Source organism: Gracilinanus agilis, chromosome 3 (assembly GCF_016433145.1).
Source record: "Gracilinanus agilis isolate LMUSP501 chromosome 3, AgileGrace, whole genome shotgun sequence".
Taxonomy (NCBI): domain Eukaryota; kingdom Metazoa; phylum Chordata; class Mammalia; order Didelphimorphia; family Didelphidae; genus Gracilinanus; species Gracilinanus agilis.
Genome location: NC_058132.1, coordinates 477752968 through 477772674, shown reverse-complemented (window position 1 = coordinate 477772674; position 19707 = coordinate 477752968). Strand labels below are relative to the sequence as shown.

At 37.2% G+C, this 19707-nt stretch overlaps 1 pseudogene; it reads left to right on the top strand.

Annotated features, from left to right (window-relative positions):
- Window positions 1–219: 219 nt before the first annotated feature.
- LOC123241726 lies at window positions 220–5257 on the top strand (annotated as a pseudogene).
- The last annotated feature ends 14450 nt before the right edge of the window (window positions 5258–19707 follow it).

The following is a 19707-nucleotide window of genomic DNA, read 5'->3' as shown; positions in this document are numbered from 1 at the left end:
AAGTCACTCAACCGCAACTGTCTGGTCCTTACCGCTCTTCTGTCTCAGAAATGGTAATTAGTGTAGATTCTGAGATAGAAAGTAAGGGTTTAAAAAAAAAATCTGATGGTAAAAATATCTCCATTTACAATGACTATGGGGATGAAGCTTGTGGAAGTGATAACTTTCTCATTCTTACAGAGTCTTGGTTTGTTTTTTTTTTTCATCTGTAAAACTGATATGGGACAACTAGGTGGTGCAGTCCCTCAAGGGCCTGGAGAGCTGGAAGCAAAGCCAGGGGAGGACAACCGATTCCAGGGGCTGGTCTGGGCCCCTTCCCGAAATGGAGGCCTGGAGAGGAATCCAAGATGGAGAGATGTTCCAGGATTCCAGGATGATGAGGCCCCAGTAAGGGAGGTAGATGAATCTTGGTACCCAAGTCAGGAAAGTCAGAAGTAAAGCTGGGAGGAGAGTGAAGAATGAACAGCTTGGACTCATCCCTAAAATGGAGGTAGGAGTCAGGATGACCTGGGTGCAAATTTGGCCTGAGACTCTGGGCAAGTCACTTAATCCCAGTTGCCTAACCCATATCATTCTTCTTAGAACAGATACTTAATGTCTTTTCTAAGACAGAAGTTAAGGGTTTAAAAACAAATAAATAAGTGAATAAATTTTAAAAATGGAGGCATAATGATACTCTTACTCTGAACTTTATTAAGTTAAATAATATATAAAGTGTTATTATTATCTAGATTGAGTCTGAAAATGAAGGTGATTCAAAATACATTAAATAAGAGAATTCCATCGTGATCAACAGATTTTAAAGAAAAATGCTTCTAGGATTTTAAGAAATTGAAGTACATGTATCCTCTTCTTATATATTGGAAACTTGAAAGTAAAAAAAGAGAAATTCATTGGCTTAACCCAGTGATCCTCAAAGTGGAGTTCATAGACCCCTGAGGTGCCTAAGGCCCTTTTAGCAGGTCCATGAAGTCGAAATTATTTTCACAGTAAGATGCCATTTACCTATTAAAATACTCCTCCCTGGGGGCAGCTGGGTAGCTCAGTGGATTGAGAGTCAGGCCTGGAGACGGGAGGTCCTAGGTTCAAATCTGGTCTCAGACACTTCCCAGCTGTGTGACCCTGGGCAAGTCACTTGACCCCCATTGCCTACCCTTACCACTCTTCTGCCTTGGAGCCAATACACTGTATTGACTCCAAGATGGAAGGTAAGGGTTTAAAAAATTAAAATTAAAAAAAAAATACTCCTCCCTTTCCTCACTACAAGTCTGAAGAAGACTCGATTTTTTTTTAATATACTTCAGCCAAAACAACACATTGCGACCAACCAAATTCAGAAGCAGATAAGATAATACAGACGTTTTCTGTTTAATCACACAATTAAAGTGATTTGCAAAAATATTAAAAATAATTTCACTCTTGTCAATAATTTTTTTGATTTGGAAAATAGGTATTTTTTATGAAAACATTGTTTACACTAACATATCATGGGTTTATTATTGATATTTTAAATAGGATATATATTTAAACATTTATCAGCTATAATTTCTAATAGGAAAAATATTAACTAATATAATCCAAATAAACAAAAATAATTGAGGGTGCTCAATACTTTTTTTTTTTTTAAACCCTTACCTTCCATCTTGGAGTTAATACTGTGTATTGGCTCCAAGGCAGAAGAGTGGTAAGGGTAGGCAATGGGAGTCAAGTGACTTGCCCAGGGTCACACAGCTGAGAAGTGGCTGAGGCCAGATTTGAACCTAGGACCTCCCATCTCTAGGCCTGACTCTCATTCCACTGAGCTACCCAGCTGCCCCCTGCTCAATACTTTCTAAAAGTGTAAAGGACTGAGAAAGCCAAGTCATAACCAACAATCCCTAACTTCCTATTTCTCAGTTTTGAAATATGATAGAATATTTAATAATAGGGGGCAGCCGGGTAGCTCAGTGGATTGAGAGTTAGGCCTAGAGACGGGAGGTCCTAGGTTCAAATCTGGCCTTAGACACTTCCCAGTTGTGTGACCCTGGGCATGTCACTTGACCCCCAATGTCCACCCATACCACTCTTCTGCCTTGGAGTCAATACACAATATTGACTCCAAGACAGAAGGTAAGGGTTTAAAAAACAAAACAAAACAAGACAAGTAAATTACAATTATCAAAAATTAGTAGAGTGAATGCTCCACTAATGATAAAAGTAAAAAAAATCATTAAAAAATAATATTTAATAATAAAATTAATGGCTAATATTTATATAGCCCTTTGAAGTTTATAGTATCGAACTGGTAGATGAGGAAAAGTCATAGTGGATCTTCATTTTATTTTATTTAAAAATTTTGCATCAATATTCATTAGGGAGATTGTTCTATAGTTTTCTTTCTCTGTTTTTCCTCTTCCTGGTTTAGGTATCAATGGATATTCATTTCACCAAAACATTTTATAAAAGTTTCTTGTACTAGTTGGTGGCCAAGGTGGAGAAATATAGCTGATGACAATGCAGATAGGCGAATTAGTAACAATAAAAGGTAATAATAAAAAAAATTGACATCTATGTAGTGGTTTCATTCATTCATTCATGAGGCATCTAAAAAACACAGTGGTGGGGGCAGCTGGGTAGCTCAGCGGATTGAGAGCCAGGCCTAGAGACGGGAGGTCCTAGGTTCAAATCCAGCCTCAGACACTTCCCAGCTGTGTGACCCTGGGCAAGTCACTTGACCCCCATTGCCTTGTCTACCCTTACCACTCTTCCACCTATAAGTCAATACACAGAAGTTAAGGGTTTAAAATTAAAAAACAAAATAAAAAACCACAGTGGATTGAAGCACTGGATATAGAGTCATGAAGACCTAAATTCAAATTTGATCTGAGACACTTACTGGTCTTGTGACTCTGGGTAAATCAGTTAGCCTCTCTCTGCCCAGTTTCCTGATCTGGAAAACAGGCATAACAACAGCACCTACCTCTCCAGTTGTGAGAGAATCATACAAAATATTTATACAATATATAGTGCCTTGCACATAGTATGTGTTTGATAATGCTTATCCTCTCCCCCTTTCATTCAGCATTTATTCAACCAGCTCCTGTAGTTGGACTAAAATAAATTCCAAAGAACAGGTTTGGGGAAATTTGGTGATGATACAGTTTACATGGAAAGCAGCAAAGAGACCCTCCCCTTTTTTTTTCTCTGTGGGTTGTCCTCTGCTCACTCTGGTACTGCCTTTGCCACCAGCCTGGGAGCCACTTTAGCCCCTTTGCCATGGGGGACTGCCCAGTAGTCCCACATCAACTCCATCTAGGCAACCACTGGGGGGTGATTAGCTTGGGCTACCCCACATCATGCTACAGTGCAGCAGAGACCATGGCAACTCTCTTCATCCATGCCATGAAGTACAAACCACAGGACTCCAAGGATCCCATCAATGGCTACTTGGAGCTCCTCTAAGAGTCATGCAATTCCCATCCTCTGTGTTGTTTGGGTTGAGGTGGGCTTCCTGCCAATGGTCAAGCTGTTGAACTTGAGGAAGATCAGTGACATTCTAGATGGCCACCTAGTCCTTAAACAAACCTTTCCAGATGTGGGTACTGGCTCTCTGGGTCAAAAGCTTGGAGCAGCTTATGAAGCTGCCTATGTAGGCGAATACTTTGACAGAGTCATCTACTGTGTCTATTGTATGCTAGGCAACGGGGAGTTGTCTAAAGGCTCCATGTGGGAGATCATGGTCTTTGTAGTATAGATTATATCATTCAGACAACCTGGTTGCCATCCTCAACATTAACTGGGTGGGCCAGAGTGACCCTGCCCCATTGTACCACCAAGTAGAGAAGTGCACTAGAAACAACAGTGAATCCTTTGAGTATAATATAATCATGGTGGATGGCCTGGGGGAGGAACTCTGCAAGGCATTTCACCAGGGCAAGCATCAGTCACTGATTGTTATTGCAAAGATGTATAAGGGCAGAAGAATCACAGGAGTAGAAGATAAAGAATGGGAATGGGAAACTGCTTCCTAAAAACATGACAGAATAGACTTCCAGAGAACTGTATAGCCAAATCCAAAGTAAGAAGAAGATTCTAGTAGCCTTCACCAAAATGGATGCCATTACACTTAACTCACCAACATCCAAATGCCATCTGCCCTAGATTACAAACTTGGAGACAAGATGGTCACCTGCAAAAACTATGGCATGGCTCTAGTCAAAATGAAGCACGTTAGTGACCACATGATTGTCCTAAATGGGGACACCAACAATTTCAGCTTTTCAGAACTGTTTTTAGAACCTTACCTTCCATCTTAGAATTAATACTGTGTTTTGGTTCCAAGGCAGAAGAGTGTTAAGGACTGGATAATGGGGGTTAAGTGACTTGACCAGGGTCACACAGCTAAGAAGTGTCTGAAGCCAGATTTAAACTCAAGACCTCCTGTCTATAGGGTTGGCTCTCAATCCATTGAGCCACCTAGCTGTCCCCTTCAGAATTCTTCCAGAAGAAGCATCTTAATCACTTTATTGAGTGTTTCCTTTTTAACAAAACATGATAAACATATGTGATGTGCCACATGGGATAGCACCTTGCCTTTCTGCATCATGCTTGCTGTCTTTATTTACCAGGGCCTTTAACCAGATCCATCTGGCAGCAGTTTCTAAGAATGACGTCAACCTCTGTGGCATCAGGAAGATGGTCCTTCTTGAATGGTCTTTGAAAATCTTGCCATATTTTGGAGAATTACTAGTGGGGTAGTCTTTTACCCAAGTGATGCCATGACTACTGAGAAAACAATGGAATTAGCTGCCAATGTGAAAGGCATCTGTGTCATAAGGAATGGCCACCAAGTTGGCCAGGCTAAGGTAGTGTTGAAGAGCAAGATGACCAGATGACTGTGCCTGGAGCTAAGGGTGACTCACTATGAAGCCTTAGCAGCTACAGAGCAGGCAAAGAAAGAAAAGATCAATATCTCAGTGCTTAATCTCTTTACAATCAAGCTCCTGAAAAATAAACTCATCCTTCATAATGCCCATCCAACCAATGGCTGATTTTTCACTGTGGAAGACCATGATTTTGAGGGTGGCATAGGATAAGCCATGGTTGTTTCATAATGGGTGAACTTGCCATCATCATTACTTACTTGATAGTCAACAGCATCCTGAGAAGTGGGATGCTGATGGAACTGCTGAAAGTGTTTGGGATTGAAAAGATGCCTTTGCATAGGCTATCAAGAAGGACCTATATCAGGCCTAAGAAATTTGCCAGCAATGGATAGTGTGAAAGGAAATTCTTGGTTCTCTTTGACTCTTCTGAGTTTATACTTGTGAAAAGGGAATCCTTTGTTCTCTTTGCCTAGTTGGAGTTAAAGTTTTGGTTAACAATAACTTAAGTACCCCTACTTAGTACCTCACTAGATTGAGAGGACAGGATTAACTCTCCTTTGTCTACTTTTGAATTAATCAACAAAAGTAATACACCCGTACTTAATCCTAAAGTAAGGGAAATTCTTAATATAGGAGTTTGCACCTCCAAAAGGAAGACACCCCTACTTCACCTTAAGTAGGTGGAAGTCTGCAACCCACATGCTAACTGGGTAATAACTCAGTAACATGTGAATGGATGATAACTCAGAAAATGTGAATCCTAGGAGGAGAGTTAACACCTTTAGAGGTGAGAACTCAATCCCACAGACTCTGCCCCTGGGCAGGGCTGAACAATTTGGAAACTGTGATTGGCCCCTGTGAAGAGGGGCAGGAACAGGAAACCACCATAAAATCCATAAAACCACTGAGCAGTCAGTCTGGTGAAGTTGAGTCTGGTGGAGAGTGTCTTCTGGAGATAGTCTTCAGGGGAACTTCGCTGGAGACTTTGGCTTGGATCGTGGCTTCAACTTGGATTCTGACTCCTGAACTACTTCATTGGGTGAGTAAAAAGGGCTGACTACATCCCCAGTTTCCTAAGAGACTAGCTTCCATCTTGGAGGAGGCCTCGTAGTTACTCACTACCAGCCCTCCAGGCTGAGGACTAGTATAGGTATTTTCTCTAACTTCTCTCACATTTCTCTATTGTTTCCCTTCTATTTTGTAAATGAACTTTTGACTTGTGATCACGTTATTTCATATAATTTAAGTCCGACCACTTAATTTAACCTTTACAATAGGAAAGAGAAAGGTACATTCTTATAACTTCAAATACATAAAATAACTTTTGTTACTACTAAAGATCAACTAAAATAATACAAATTACAATTAAAAATGTTTTAAGAAAAAAAGAAAGCAGTAAGGAATTGTAACAATTCAAATCAACAGTATAATATGGTTGTTAATAATAAAGCTAATGAATTTGGAACTATGTCCCTAAAATTAGTAAACAATAATACTTTTTTAACCCACAAACTAGGCCAGTTATCCAAAGAAATCAAAGAAAGAGGAAAAAGAATCATATGTAGGAAAATAGAGCAACTCTTTTTGTAGTAGCAAAGAACTAGAAACTAAGGAGAAATTCAATTTTGGAACTGTCATTTGGTCATTTTTCAGTCATTTCTACTCTGACCCCATTTGGGGTTTTCTTGATAAGAATACTGGAATGTTTTGCAATTTCCTTCTCTAGCTCATTTGACAGATGGGGAAACTGAGGGAAACAGTTGAGTGACTTGCCAGGGTCACAAAGCTAATAAGTGTCTGAGGCCAGATTTAAACTCAGGTCTTCTTAACTCTATCCTCTGTACTCCCCAATTGCCCAAATTTTGGAATGGCTAAACAAATTATGGTTTATGAATGTAATGGAATGCAATTGTACTATAAGAAATAATAAATGGGATGATTTTAGAGAAACCTGGGAAGACTTGTATGAATTGATGAGGAATGAAATGAGCATAACAAGTAAGACAATTTATCCAGCAAAAACAACTAGAAAAACAATTTTGGAAAGAAACCTTAAGAAGTCCAATTAACCTTGCAATTAATCCTGATTCCTGGGGACCAATGATAAAACACACTACTCACCTTCTTCCTGATAGAGAGGGGATGAACTCAAGGTGCAGCTTGGGATATATTTTTTCTGAACATGTCCACTGAAGAAATTTGTTTTGACTGACTATGCAAATTTATTATTTTTAGCAAATGCTTTCCTTTTCCTTTATAATATTGGCAGAGAGGAAGGGGAAAGATCTATTTCTGTTTGTTAAAAAAATAGTTTAATAAAAAATAGTAAAGTAAATGCAATCTCAAGCTGTATTAGGTATATATGTATGTATGTAAATATACAAACAAGTTTATGTATGTATATACAAAAAGCTATATATATCTATAACTCTATACACACACACATATATATGTGTGAGTATATATTCTCTATATATGAACTCTCTCTTATTTTCAAGAACAACAAACAAAACTGGAATTCTAAGGCTCTTGAGTCCAAGTCTAAGGCTCTTTCTCATAATACCACATGATCTCACTGATTTCTTACCAAAGATTCTTGCATTGAGGCAAAGATGAGACTAGATTAATGGTAAAGTTCAGTGCCCCTACTCTAATTCCAAGATTCCATGATTGAAAATTTCAGGAAATTTTTAGTTCTATGACTCTATGGCTACATAGATACATTAAAAAATATGCTATTATAAATACAAGGCCATTTATAAATTTTTGGTCCATTTTAATGGTTTATTTTTTATTTATTCACTCATTCTTTTCAGGGAAACAGGGTTTAAATGGAGCAGAATTTCATAGAAATTTAGATCTGGTATATTTCTCCTTTCTCTTGGTTTCTTTTTGTTTATTTGTTTGTTTGTTTGTTTGTTTGTTTCCCAGGTTCAAAAGATACAGATACAAAAATCAAAGCAGATATATTTTTCTGGTAAGCACAGGGTTGGCCCATAAAGACATATTTGGGTGAGGGGAGGAAGAAAATGGTGTTAAATGCTATTAATTTTTTTTTATATCAGAAAATAGAATCTTGGTGAACTAGCACATTTAATAATCAACCCCAAGATAATTGTTAAAAGCTTTAGTTCTAGATTTAAAAAAAATGACTAGATATTTTTCTAACTTCATTCTGACAAAATTCCTTTGTCATCAAACCAATGGAGGACAAAAAAGTTGGAAAAGGAACATGTGTATTGGGTGTTTCCCTCTTTTGGTTTTGTGATGTCCTTGGGTGTTTCCAGTTTTTCCAGGAGAGTCATAAATAGGCCACAACAAAATTGAATTTAATTCATTTGACTAGTAAAAAGTAATTCTATATAACAGTATATTGTATTGATGAGGAAAGCAGTTATGTCCTGAAATCAGTGACAGAAAAGTGGGCATGGCCAAGTGTGGTGACACTTGCCTGTAATCCCTGCTGTTGGGGAGGCTAATAGGACTAAAATGATCAGGTGGATGCATTGCATTAAATTCTGCCATAGTGAGCACTTCCTCTAGTCCCCCCCCCCCCCCACACTGGGAGGAGGAGCCACGTGCAATGTTCTATCACTGATTTCAGGACATATCTGCTTTCCCCATCATTATGATATCATAAAGAATTAGGTTTTAATAGTCAAATGAATTAAATTCAATTTTGTTTTGACCTATTTGTGATTCTCCTAAAGAAACTGGAAACACCCGTTGGCATCACAAAATCACTAAGGAGGGCTGAACTAGCCCAGAGAGACAAAAATGGAGCACATTAAAGTTTCTGGGTGAGTCAGTATTGGGATCTGGCTGTGAGTAGCCAAACATTTGTAACCCAGGTGAGATGGAAATAGAGCGAGAGGGACAGGGAGAGAAAGAAAGAAAGAAAGGAGGGAGGGAGGGAGGGAGGAAAGAAGGAAGGAAGAAGGATGAAGGAAAGAAGGAAGAAAACTAGGAGAAGGAAGGAAGAAAGAAAGTAAGAAAGAAAAAGAAAATAAGGAAGGAAGCCAGAAAGGAAAGAAAGCAGGAAGGAAAACAGGAAGCTAGGAAGGAAGGAAGGAAAAAGGAGGGAGGGAGAGAGGGAGGAAGGAAAGAAGGAAGGGAGGGAGGGAGGAAGGAAAGAAGGAAGGAAGGAAGGAAGAAAACGAGAAGGAAGAAAGTAAGAAAGAAAAATAAGGAAGGAAGTCAGAAAGGAAAGAAGGAAGGAAGGAAAACAGGAAGCTAGGAAGGAAGGAAGGAAAAAAGGAGGGAGGGAGAGAGGGAGGAAGGGAGGAAGGAAGAAAGAAAACATGAATGAACATATAGACCATATAAATCTCTTAAGACTAAATGATTTTTTTTTTTTAATTTTTAAACCCTTAACTTCTGTGTATTGACTTATAGGTGGAAGAGTGGTAAGGGTAGGCAATGGGGGTCAAGTGACTTGCCCAGGGTCACACAGCTGGGAGACTAAATGATTTTTTAATCACTATTAGAATTAATTTTGTCACGTATAATTTTATTCTAAATATGTTAAGCAGTCTTCATATCTGAAAAATCTCCTAACGTGTTCTATACTTATCTTGCACACAAGTTTACTGCTTTGCTGCCCACTACATTTAATTCAATACAACAAATCTTTATTCAACTCCTACTAAGTGCAAAGCATTGTGATAGAATCAGATAGAAATCTCCCTACGTCTTTGTTTTCTGTAAAATTTTATTGATGTGTGCTTCATTCGGATGCACTATTTTTTGACACTCACAGCATCTCCAAATTCCAGATCTCATGTTCTGCTGTGATATTCAGAGACAGCTTGCTCCCCTAGTCTTTATCCCCTTGTGCACAGTTATAGCTAAGGATCATTTCAGGTCAACATATCACAGCATCTTAGCACAGATATTCCTGTTTTGAATTTTCTGAACTTGTTCCCCTTGAACTTTTGGTCTGTGGTTGGGTATGACTGATTTAATCCTCAGTTGCATTTGAATTAAGAGGAAGAGATGTCACAGACTATTTTGATTGATTAGTTAACTCCTTTCATTCAGGAAGTGACAGTTTACTGGTTGGAGATATTCAGGATGATACCATTTCCCCTAATTTCATTCTTTTTGCTTTCCTTTTAGGTGTGTGCATTTTTATCTGAATTGGCCTAATGTCTGCATATAGGAGAAGCTCCCCCTCTCCCTCAAGAACTGACCTCAATTTCATGGAAGTCCTGGGAAAGCTATTAAAAGCTTCCATTTATATCTATGTAGGGGGGGCACTGAAGGGGAGAGATAAAGGGCTCTGATGATGAAAGAAAAAAAAGGAATAAAGTAGAATATATAAAAAGGTGTATTTTGTTGTAAAGAATAATATAATTTATATGTGAGCAACATCTCTACCTCCTTCCCTCCATTTTCTTTATCTAGATTTCTATAGAGCAGAGTAGTCTTCATAGAGGCAAGTAACTCCTTATAATAATGCATTATCAAACAACCAATGTAGAGTCCTGAAGACACACTGAAGAACACTGAAGGTATTTGCCTCTAACATACTTAGACTTCTCACCACCTTCACCTTTCTACTTTTAAAATCTTGATTAAAGAGACAACTCCCACAAAAGTTTTGGAGGTAATTATCATTTCATATCACTTGCTAAAAAAAAAATTAAAGACAAAAAAACCTTATTAGTCCATTTAGAAGCATTTGTGATAGATAGTGGAGTTCCCAGATTCATTATATTCTTACTTATTGATTCATATCTGTGGAAAGGAAGATAAGAGGGAGTCCAGGATGGAATTTCCAGTCCAGACAGAATACCTCCACTAAGGTGGGACAGATTTGCATTCTTTTTATTTTATTTTATTTTTTACATATTTGTCATTGGTATAAGAGCCAAAACTACAAAATAAAACCATAAATACACCAATGTGAAAGATGACTCCAACAGAGGTGGATAGCATTCACCATCATCAGTTTTTCAGGATTGTTCATGATCATTGCGTTGCTGAGAGTAACCAAGTTTTCACAGATAATCATTGTACAATATTGCTGTTATTGTGTACAATGTTTTCCTGGTTCTGCTTATTTAACTCTGCATCAGTTCCTGCAGGTCTTTCCAGCCTTTTCTGAAATCATTTTGCTTATCATTTCTTATAGTACAATAGCATGTCATCACCAACATGTACCACAATTTGTTCAGCCATTCCCCCATTGACAGACATCCCCACAATTTCCAGTTCTTTGACGCCACAAAAAGAGCTGCTATAAATAATTTTGTATAAGTAGGTCCTTTCCCCTTTTTTTAATTATCTCTTTGGGATACAGACCTAGTAGTAAGTAGCTGGATTTGCATTATTCTTGTTCTGTAATTTCCTTTAGCAATCTGTCAACAATGGTTAGGTACATGTAGTATCACCAGGCAAAATAGCCAGGTCTCTATTAGTGAGAGTAGGGAATCCAATGAAATGATTGCATATATTTGAATTTTAGTATTTGAAGTTATAATTGTGTAAACTATGATGATTGGTTCTAGTCCAATGGGAATATGAAGGGTTACTTTGAATAATGCAACTGCTTCAGGGGATAAATTATTGGCACAAATTGTGACCTAGTTATATAAGGTACTGCTTAGAAATCTTTATGGATGTCAAAATCATATTTCATGATTGAGTAATATATAGTTTCATTGTTTTATAGGATTCCATACTTAAGAAAGGTGGTTGGAAGACAGCTTTCTGGGTGTCTGAACCTTTCATCATCATTGGACATAATTTAACCATCAGGGAGCTTATCACTTTTTTCCAGAAAAGAGACAGATACAATATTTCTGTATCCTGCTCTAAGTTTAGGACAACATAAGAACTTCTCTTTGACGCCACATACAATTTCCTCCTAGCTGTGCTAGTGAAGCAGTAATCTCTCTTTATCAACATCTTCATGAGGTAGTCTATTAAGTCAACCAGAGCCAGATGGAGGGTGCTAGGGGGGAGAGTAAAACTTTCATAGGCAGGGGGCAGCTGGGTAGCTCAGTGGAATGAGAGCCAGGCCTAGAGGTTCTAGGTTCAAATCTGGCCTCAGACACTTCCCAGCTGTGTGACCCTGGGCAAGTCACTTCACCCCCCATTGCCTAGCCCTTAACCATTCTTCTGCCTTGGAGCCAATACACAGTATTGACTCCAAGACGGAAGGTAAGGATTTAAAATAAAAAATAAAAAATTTTCATAGGCAAAATGTGGGTGACACCATCATTAGAATCCATTGCCAGTGGTATGGTTAGAGGAATGTGGCACAGCCTGGATGGTAACATACATGTCTTAGGTATTGAAAGTTTTTTTAATCCAGGAAAATACTTTTTTAGTTCAATAATATTTTTTCCTATTTATATGTAGGAACAATTTTTTTAGCATTCGTTTTCTGATGGTATTGAAATTCTTAAATATTATCTGTGTCATCTTTTCTCTAAAGGCTTTGGGATTTTGAAAGGACCAGAAAATGCTCCTGGATGGAATCATGGCCAACATTACAGAGGTTTTACAGAACTTTCCTAACTCTAGCTATATCCTCTAAAAAGGGAGAGAAGAAGGCATCGTGTTGTGATGTCAAGAGAACTAAGGAAGGCCCCACAGCTCAGCTATCTTTCAATTCATAACTGATGCCCAGATACCTAGCATTATTTAGTTTTTTTCTGCTCCAGGGTGTGCAAATAGATATTTAACAACCAGATGAAAAAATATACACAGTTCATACTTTTAAATCTGCATTATTAACATTTTTTCCATCACTTCCTTAAGTTAAGGCAATCATCAGAAGAATCACTCTAGCCCTGATTTGTAGCATTTGCCAATTTCTGAGTTGTAAATACTTGCAACTGAAAACCTAATAATTTCTTTAGCTAAAACTGGCTCCAGTATATCTTGCTCTGATCATTGTTGCAATGCAAATACTTTTGAACAAAATAATATTTAAAACTCTTAGCTCATTTATAGGACACTCTTTTTGTGAATGAATAAATACTGAGTACTTTTGTAGGATGTAGAGTGTGCCGCACAAGAGGAAACAAAGGGAAGCAATGGATTTCAAAGACATTTCATCTACTTCACAATTGTGCCTCTGGCTGGTCCTTACCTCTAGCTTCCAAACTGACCCCACTATCATTTCTTGGAGCCAAGAGGACAGAAGACATTGAGGTTATTCATGCTGGAGCCTGGAGAGGCAAGGATAAAATCTGGGTCTAGATTTGTCTTTTTGACTGTATACCTAGTAGATTGCTACTGCCATCAGTCTAGAGTCCCAGGGGTTCTTTTTTTTTTAAACCCTTACCTTCCACCTTAGAGTCAATACTATGTATTGGTTCCAAAGCAGAAGAGTGGTAAGGGCTAGGGAATTGGGGTTGGGGGTAAGTGACTTGTCCAGGGTCAAACTGCTAGGAAGTATCTGAGGCCAAATTTGAACCTACGACCTCCCATCTCTAATCCTGGCTCATAATCCACTAAGCAACCCAGCTGCCCCACCTCTAAGGGTTCTTAATCCAGGAACTGTGCACTAGTTTAAAATTTTTTTTTATAACTATATTTCAATATAATTATCTTTCTTAGTAGTCCTATGTATTTTGTAAATTTAAAAACATTATTCTGAAAAGGGGTCCATAGGTTTTACCAGATTGTCACAGGGGCCTGTGACCCAAGTGTACACACACACACACACACACACACACACATACACACACACACACACACACACAAAATAAGGTGAATTTTTGCATCCTTGTTCTAGACCAGAGGTATCAAACACAGTTCAAGAACCATATGTGGTCCACGATACTCTGGAATATAAAAATTTAGTTTCTACCTGATTTTACTGGGTCGATGCATTAAGAAAAAGATGAAAAAGAAACACATGCAGTTTTCTAAGTCAATATGGGGCCCTTGTGTACCTTTATGTAACTCATTTGGATTTGAGTTTGCCATGACTGCTTTAGGTCATTGTCACCAGTTTAGCTGCAAAACTCTTGTAGTGCTGAAGACCTTTGAGGAAACCTTTCTTTCATTTTGAGCACTGCCAGGTATTTGCTACTGCTGAAGAGTCAGGGATTGTGTATTTCTGCCACAAAGTTGTTTGATGTCAAAGTGTGAAATGTCTAAGAAAACGGACATGGTGGTTTTGTTGCTTACCTGTTCAAACATCTTAACTTTAGATGTTAGAAACACGCATCTTCTATAGAAACCTCAATGGCATTCATAGGTTTCCCAAATAAGTTTCATACCTTCTTTTCAACTTCATTATCTACATCCCCTTTGTGGGGTTATTTTTCAGCTTCTTATAATTGGTATTTAGGTTATATGAATGAATTAGGGTTTATAGGGTGTGCATATAAAGTAAATGGTTTTTAAAAAGCACATACATTTGTTTCTAGGACTTAAACTATTTTCTACAATTATAAAAATGATTTTCTTACTAATATATGTCCTTGCATGATGGGACATGTTCCTCATGTATATTCACCAAAAGGAGATAGAAAAAGAAATCTTACTCCATACACTTTCCCACTGTTCCCTGTAACTAATGTTACATTAGCTCTCTTAGACTAATAGTCAATATGGTTGTCAATTCTAGAATTTTTCTGACTGTACAGGCATTCCCAGAAATAGCTTTACTGGTTCAGGGCAGATGTTTTTCTGGAAACACAGCCAGTCTCCTCCATATGTGGTACAAAGGAAGAGAAAAGTTATAGGATCATGGGATTGTAGAAGGAGAACTGGTAGGAACCCCAGAGATCTTCTAGTCCACCTTCCTCATTTTATATCTAAAGATGCTAAAACTCAGATTGAGTGCTTTGTTCAAAGTCACCCAGATAGTAAGTGGCAGAACTGGGATTTGAGTGAAAGTCCTCAACCTCTAAATCTGATGATCTTTCTATTGCTCCATTCTACTCACCCTGTTGCCACAAAGGGATATTAGGATTGCTCCCCATTTTAGAGAGTTCATATGAATCTAGAATCCAAACTAATTCTCTTAGAGGCAGTCAAAACATTTGCAATTACAATCTAAAATCAGTATATATTCTCTAAGGTACTCCTCTTCTTACATGAATGTCAGCAGAGCTATACCAGATTTGAGCTCCTCCATTAGTCAACATAAATTTAAAAATCATAGTTAATGAATTTACACTGAAATATATACTTGTACTACTCTAGTAACACTAGAGGTCATATTAGTTCAAAGTAAAGGTATCCCTTCCACATTATGACTTCCCCATTGGGGCTTTGACATGGGATTGACATGAGAAATTAAATGGGAAATTTTTTGGGAGTTCTGCTGACATAAAGGCTATCAGACAACACAGAAGAAGTTTATAAACTCAGAAATGGATAAAATATATGTATAGCATTATAAAATATAAAGATATTTTATATTTTAATGCCATAAGCATACACAATTTCTTTTTCAAGGTAAGAAAGATTCTTTTATTGAAAATTTATATGTGATTCAGTATTGTAATAAATAAACAGATAACCATTTCACGAAAAATGATAGAGCTGTACTAGAGAAGAAAAACATTAACTGGAGGAATTGCGTATAGTGGCAAGTCAAACTTCCTATAGATACAGAATAAATATTCATTTATTATGGAAAATGCTATTATAGCATTTTCCAGCCAATATTGAGATCCAATGAAAAGAAAGAACCAAGCTACATGTAATAAATAATTATTCAGAAAACATGGTGCATCATTAGATGAAAAAAAACTTTCTGTAAATTTATGCATCATTTAGCCCATCCTTATATCATTTTCAAATCACAGGGTTCTCTTCTCAAGCTATGTTAAAAGATCTTCCTCTGACTGTGGGAGCAGAAACACAGAAGAAAAACAACTGCTTGATCACATGGGGTGATGGGGGTATGATTGGGGATGTAGACTCTCAGTGACCACCCCAGTACAAATATCAATAACATAGAAATAGGTTTTGATCAACATGTAAAACCCAGTGGAATTGCATGTCAGCTATGGGAGATGGGAAGGGGGAGAGGAGGGAAAGAACATGAATCTTGTAACCATGGAAAAATATTCTAAATAAATTAAATAAAATTAAAAAAAAATCTTCCTCTGAGCCAAGTCAGAGGGGATGAATTCTATTATGCTTACAGTAAAGTAGAAAACACCTGGAGGGGGAAAACATGGGTAAATATAGCATAGCTTAAAAATTTCACACAATTTCTTTTTTTAAAGTTAGAATAAGTAAAAAGTTAAAGTTGGTGAAAAGAACATAAAAGGCAACAGACAACACACAAAGGCTAGATATCTTAGAAAGTTTAGTAACTCATAAATGCATATAAAGTACTGTAAATATTACATAAAAAGAAAAAAGAAAAATTTCTCTTTTACACAGGTATTGCAGATTGTGGGGGCACTGTGCTCCTAACCCCTGCAATGTAGAAGGGTTATCTCTATATTTATTCAAGTTGTATAGCAAGTGAAGTAACAGAAGAGTCCTCCTTTGAACACATGGGAATTTACTCTTCTATAGAATACTAGACCACCACTGAGGAAGACTCACATACAGAGAACATATACTAGGAATGTCTATCTATCTATCTATCTATCTATCTATCTATCTATCTATCTATCTATCTATCTATCCATCCATTCATCTATATTTCACATCTAGGAAATGTCTGAGATCAGATTCAGTATTGTTTCTAAAAAAAGTTTAGTTTATTAGTGGAATTACACTTTTATTTCAATTTAGTAATTGTAATTTTTATGGTCCATTTTCGCTTTGACATTGAAAACAATTCTTCCTAGGCTAGAAAAATAGAATTAATCTAATTTCTATCTCCATGGGAGAGAAAGTGATTTTTACTGTTCCTCCATAGTTACATGTGGCAGGAGTAATGACTTTCCTTCATGACCATCTCTGGACATATAAAAAAATTGAGTTACACATCAGTCAGATATTAAGTTTTTAAAAGAATGCATAGTGAAGGCATTAGGCCAGAATCAGTTTCCCTAGTTAGCTGACTTCTCTGTTTTCCTAGAACTTTTCACGCATTGTGCTAATAATATATTAAGTAACTGAATGGTTCTATTGAAGACTACTTAGAATACTGATTCTCCCCTTTATCTGGGACTGTGACTCAACCTTTTTTGATTCATGGAAACTTTTGGTAGTTTGTTGAAGGCAAGAAAGCAAGACATCAAGGCACTTATTAGATTCTTATTTTGTGCTAGACACTATGCTGAATTCTGGGGATACAAGCAAAAAGGAAGATAATTCTTGCCATCATGGGGCTTACTTTTTTTTTTTTTTTAAACCCTTACCTTCCATCTTGGAGTCAATACTGTATATTGGCTCCAAGGCAGAAGAGTGGTAAGGGTAGGCAATGGGGGTCAAGTGACTTGCCCAGGGTCACACAGCTGGGAAGTGGCTGAGGCTAGATTTGAAGCTAGGACCTCCTGTCTCTAGGCCTGACTCTCATTCCACTGAGCTACCCAGCTGCCCCCATGGGGCTTACTTTTTAATGAGTGAAGACAAAAACAAAGATTGATATTGGGGTTTTGAGATTGAAAAGGCCAAATGTAGAGTTATTAAAATAAAGTTGAGCATCATATGACATTTTTTGTACTTAGAAGGATTATTTTTATTTTCATTTTCCTCTACTTAATATAATTTGGTTTATACATTTATATTTGTATATACATTTACATACAATCCTGTGAGATAGGTGCTATTATTATCCTCATTTTACATATGAGAAAACAGTTTGAGAGGGATTAAGTGACTTACTCAAGATCATATAGTTATTATATTTCTGAGACAGAACTTAAAATTGGGTTTTCTTGACTCCAAATCCAACACTCTATCCATTGAGTCATCTACTTATCTCCAAAGACAATTAATTATTTTGTTTTTGACCTTACAAATTTAAATATGGACATGTACTTATGCTAAATAAGGAATTGAATAATGAGTATATGTGTTTCCTTTTAGTGTAATAAGAGGTTTAAAGCACTTTGGAAGAGTTGGTAAGTGGAAAGGACTGTAGGTGATACTATCTGCAGTGGGCAAAGATTTACTTTGAATGCTTCTGCCTCTGAGGTGTAAGAGGGAGATTTTTAGGGGAGCAGCTGAAAGGAGAATAATTGCATAAGCTTTTCCCTTGGATCATTTAATGATACTATGGATTAGGTATAGGGCTGATATGCAGTGGTTTGATTGTACATAGAGGTTAATATATAGAGAGTATGAGAGAAGTAGTGGTAGTGAGTGTGTTGGTAGGAGTCATTGTAATTCTCCTTCAGAAGAATTTTGTTTAGTCTAGAATGCAAAAGGTATGTATATCACTTGCCAGGTTTAGTTCAGTTCTTTCTCATATTATTGTGGTGTGTTGGAGTATGACATGTGACTGTGGCTCTTCTTCTTCCAATGCTCATACATAATGGGCCTCAGAATTGGGGAAATGAGTTAATGATGAAATCTGTGGTTGGATTGTGCTGCTTATCTGAATTTTGCTGGCTATCCATTGATGGTTTCCCATATCTCCAGAAAACCAGGGCATACTAAAGAGTAGATTCCTGTTTTCAAAGTTTTCCATGGCCAACCTACTGGGAAAAACCTTGAGCAGAGGTGACATTAATCGCCCAATGGTATTGACAAAAGTTACTGTCATAGGGGCAGCTGGGTAGCTCAGTGGATTGAGAGCCAGGCCTAGAGATGGGAGGTCCTAGGTTCAAATCCGGCCTCAGACACTTCCCAGCTGTGTGACCCTGGGCAAGTCACTTGACCCCCATTGCCTACCCTTACCACTCTTCCACCTATAAGTCAATACATAGAAGTTAAGGGTTTAAAATAAAAAAAAAAAAGTTACTGTCATAGTCTAGAAGAGCAAACAAATATCTTTTTTAGGTGATTTCCCAAAGAATTCCCTGCTTAGTTGCATTGGGAATGTCACATGTCCATTACTAAATGTCATCTAGCTCTTAAATGAGTCTTAGTGTGTACAACTTCCCTTTCAGCTCTAAATCTATGAAGTCTTAAACTTTGAATAGTAGAGAAGGTGAAAGTTTCAAGTACACACATACATGTATATATACACACAAGACAAGCATATATGACAATATTAAACATACACCATAAACATACATGTTATACACACTATATTTAATTATATGCTTAATACAATTAAATATAGAATGTAACTATTACATAATATAGTATATAATATCATATTCATGTGTGCTATTCTTGTACACACTACATATGATAGGTTTTAAGATAGATGATAAATAAAACATTGTTATTCATCCTTAAATATCTAAAAGGACCAATGACATCATGGGGTGATGCCTTAAATATGATTTGGATTTAAGTGAGGCAGAGTTGAACAAAGTCATCAGCCTTACTCTCTCTTCCATAGTCATCCAAGTTCAGTGGAAAGACAAAAATCAGGAAGACTGGGACTGGCCGATGACAATGACTTTTTCAACATCTAATCAAGCTCTAAGCACTCCACAAGGGCAGCTAGGTGGCTCAATGGCTAGAGTGCCAAACCTGAAGTTAGGAAGCTCTGAGTTTAAATCTAACCTCATACACTTACTAATTGTGTAACTCTGGGCAAATCACTTAACGTAAGATAAAAAAGTTACACATTTATGTGTATATCATATATATGTATATATTAGACACACACAGACACATACATAGAGACACAGGTGTGGTAGGTTGAGGAAGATGTTAAAATACTTTGTTAATCTTCAATCAACCAACATTTATTAAGCAATTCTATGTGCCAGGTATCATGCTATATGCTAGGAATACAAAGACAAAAAATAAAAAAGAAAGAGGAGAGAAAGAAAGAATCTTT